Source organism: Aplysia californica, unplaced genomic scaffold (genome assembly GCF_000002075.1).
Source record: "Aplysia californica isolate F4 #8 unplaced genomic scaffold, AplCal3.0 scaffold00216, whole genome shotgun sequence".
In the NCBI taxonomy this organism is placed as follows: domain Eukaryota; kingdom Metazoa; phylum Mollusca; class Gastropoda; order Aplysiida; family Aplysiidae; genus Aplysia; species Aplysia californica.
Window position 1 is genome coordinate 507,357 of NW_004797486.1, and position 4,210 is coordinate 511,566.

Genomic DNA, 4,210 nt, shown 5'->3' on the forward strand with positions numbered 1-4,210 from the left:
ACAAATCTGACAAAGATCTGGCATACTTCAAAACTCTAAAGATCAATTTTCAGAAATGAAAATCAGTCAAACCGATGTTTGCAGCTAACGTCGATCAAGCTGATTTAGGCTTACGAGCAACATATAATTTATCTCAGCTAATTACAAAGGCAGCCAAACACCACGCTATTGGTGAGGACCTCACATTGCCTGCGATAAGAGAGGTGGTCAGCACAGTCCCGCAACGTGCCCCGGAGCCTGTGTTGAAAGTTCTCCCACTAAGTGACAATACCATTCAAAGACGTACTGATGAGATGTCAACAGATGTTGAGGAATCACAGTGCAAAATGCTGAAAGGACGTGAGCTCATCCTTAAACTGGATATCAGTTCATAGAAGGTGAGGAAATAATGCAAGAATTGTTATTTGCGAAAATGTTGGAAACAGATACCAAAGGCGAGTCCATTTTCAAAGTGGTCCAAGAATTTTTCGAGGAGTAACAGATCCCTCTGACCAATACAGTTGCCTGTGCAACAGATGGGGCACCGTCGATGGCAAGTCGGAAACGTGGATTTATGAACTTTTTGAAAAAATCAGTCCATGGAGTATTTACTGTTTACTGTGTCATTCACAGACAGAATTTGGTGGCAAAAAACCTGAATGAAAGTCTGCATGACATACTGGCCATTGCCATCAAGTGGGTGAACAAGATCAAAGCCCACGCTTTGAACTCGAGACTATTTCAACAGCTGTGCACTGAAAATGACGAGTACTTTCAATGCTTACTTTTGCACACTGAAGTCTGGTAGCTCTCGAAAGGAAACTGTTGAACACGATTATTGTTCTGCCTGTTTGACTCTGTGCTGGAGGGTATTTTTTCAAGAAACAGACAGTGATCTCTGCAATAAACTGAAAGAACACAAGAACAACATTGCGCTCCTCACAGATCTTTTCTCAAAGTTTAACCAGTTCAACATTCAGCTGCAGAGGGATAACACCAACCTGATCAAGGCTTTCGTCATTCTTGTCGAAATTGGAAATGATCCGCCGAAACATTGGCAGAAGAAAATTTCTCAGTTTCCTAGCTTGGCGGAGACACTGAAAGAAGGGCATGTTTCTGACGAGGAACTACAAATATATTTATAGCAACCACCTCAGAGATTTGCATGCTGATATGAAGACAAGGTTTAGCCTCCTGATATTTTTTTACTGGAAATTCCATACTGGATACTGGACCCATTGAACGCTGAAACAGATGATAACTTGCAAGGAGCAATTGAAGAAGAGCTTCTGACGATGAAATGTGACTTTGAAATCAAACCATTGTTCAAAAAGCCATACCAGCCATTCTAGTTGAAAACTGTTGTGCAAGACAAATATCCCTCCAAGTGGGAAAAGATCAAGTAGTTGTTCATCTCTTTCCTCGCCTCCTATCTAGTAGAAAGGGGATTCAATGCAGTGACAAGGTTGCTGACGAAGCGTAGCGATTTGCGTCAGCTACTGACCAATCTGAAACCTGATGTCGATAAGTTGGTTTCGTTTTAGCAGGTCCATCCTTCCCATTAGGGTAGTGTCAATAACTTATTTGCGCATGCTTACTCTGTAGTTTACCCTTACTTGATATCTCAATGTGTCTTTTCTTTTTTTTTCTTTTCTTCCTTTTTAAAAAAATCAAAACATTCACTTGTTTAACAGAGTTTTTTTATGTGCACATGCTGCCACTGCTGATGAAACTGATGATGATGATGGTGACGATTATGGTGATAATTACAGAGTACAATCCATGCATACTTTTTCTCTCGTGTGGTTTCTCACATTTGAACAACTTAATAATATTTTTATTTTCTACAATGGAGATACTTGATACAAATCTCAGGCCACTTCATTGCAGCACGTTGATGGGAGAAAACGTTTCATAAAGAAAATGTCAATCTGTTTTCAAACCAATGATCACAGGCGTTTTTATTTTTTTATTTTTTTTGGCGTTTTGCTTCTGTAAATGTGATAATACATGTTTTATTTTTATTGATGTTAATAACACTGGTCGTTTAGTACCGATGACAACTATAGGCATAAAGAAAATGACAGTATTTTGCTCTCAGTGCCCTTGCCTAAGATTGAAGAAAAATGTGTTTTATTTTCTCTCGTCCACGCTTAATTTAAGACTGTAAAGATGGTGATTTGTGACTCAACTAATATTCAGAACTAAATCATTAGAATTTAGGCACGTTACTTTCTACCCTGCTGTTTGAGCCCTCTCTTTATTTGTGATTGTTATTATATTACGCCTGTCGTTATGTCAGATTGATGATTGGGGCGGAGTAGGAGGCGCTGGGACTCGGCTGGGTGAAAAAGGGGGCGGTGGGCGAAAAAAGTTTGAAAACCACTGCCTTAGAGTATGCGCGTTGGAAAATGTTTTGTCCTTTGAAATAACGGGTCATGTATTTAAAAAGGGGAATAAACAAAGATTGTTCAAATGAATTGATTACTTCCCTATTTGAGATTTGGAAAAAACGTTCCCTCGGCAACCAGTGGTGACATCTATGATATTGCGTAACGTAATGCGCTTTCTAATGAAGCAACTAATCTAATAATATAACACCTTTGACAGTATCTACAATGGAAATGCAAATCAAAATCAGAGAAGTCTGAAAAGCAAATAATGACTTTTAAACAGTAATAAAAAGATACGAGCAGTCAGACTAGAAAAAGACGAATAAAAAAAGACCCAGAAAAATAAAGAACTAAAGAGTTGAATGTGCGATGTCCACTTATTTTTACTTCAATTATACAACCAGAGTTCGAAATGTAATTATGGATGCAATGAACATCCAAGAACCACTTTGCAAAATTTCATGTATCACCAAAAGAACACTTGGATGCCCACTGGTAGCCAGATTCAAAACATTGTTCAATATAATTTGTGAAAATAAGTCTAAATACCTTGAATGAGTAGACAAACGAGAAGAGAAAAGACACTGCAAAAGCGTTTAGTCATCAAAAAATTGTACACACTACAAACAGATTTACACTAACCATTTTAATGGGAAATATTTTAACGGTTTCAAAAAATAGTATGATAACAAAGGAGTAGGCCTAAGCCGGACTGAAGAATTTCTTTTATTAAAGAATAGATCTACTTTTTGCCACATATACGTCACCGACACGTCTATATTATAAGAAAAGCATAAACATACTAGTATCATGAAGACGTAAACATAATATTAATATATCAACTTTTCTTGGGGGGGGGGGGCAAATTTAGGCTAGAACCCACTCAATAAATTACATTCTCTTTTTAAAAAACAAGTGTGCATTTTTTCATTGTAAAGTAACAGGGGAGAAAATGGCACTCGAAACTTTGGTCTACTTTATGGCAATTAACAATACGTGATTAAAGAGAAGGGACTGAGAGATGTACATTATGTAGTTCGTCGAACACGTTGCTATATATGGTTAATCAGCAGCAGAAATGCCGCCATTTTGCTTCTTCTTGGATTGTTAATTATGTTCCTGAATTGGAGCATTTTTCGGATTTATTGTGATGATGTCCACAAACGTTCAAACAATCTACATATCAACTTAAAACGTTTCTCCAAAGCAATATTGCAACAGGTAACGGTCACTCTCAATTACTCGAAGCACCTGCTATAACAATTACAATGTATGAGCTGTATGGCGTTGATAAAATGCGCTTTTATAAGTTTCGAGCACGAAGGAACAAATGGTCACTTCTGGACCTGGAGCTGATAGCAAGGGGAAGCAAATGGAGAATCGTGTAAGAAATACGAAGAGTACTCGGGGGTTGGGTGGGGGGGTGTGAATAATAGTAAATGGAAATTCGTTGAAAAGTTGTACTTTGATCAAAACAACCCTTGGAGTAACTCGGACAAAGTGGGCTGCTTCAAATTAAAAACCAGCACTGTAGACATCGAATGCATTTTTTTCAAAAGGTTATGCACCACATCCGATCCCAACAGAATCTGCTGGAAGATAGAATTATTTCATTTGAATGGTAGACAGTTGTATCTCTTTATAACTGAAGACTGTTGAAGAATGTCAGTGTTTTGGAACTCATCCTCCTGTGAACCCTCCGTATTCTTCTCAGATGTCAATACAGATTAGGACTGAAAGATTAGGAAAGAAGAAAAAGAAGAAGAAGAAGAAGAAGAAGAAGAAGAAGAAGAAGAAGAAGAAGAAGAAGAAGAAGAAGAAGAAGAAGAAGAAGAAGA

General features: G+C 37.8%; 1 protein-coding gene across 1 annotated transcript in view; it reads right to left on the bottom strand.

The window, feature by feature from the left end:
* LOC101855794 (ferric-chelate reductase 1) overlaps positions 1-4,210 on the bottom strand; it is a gene marked incomplete in the record, with an annotated part of 34,839 nt that overhangs the window by 22,009 nt on the left and 8,620 nt on the right.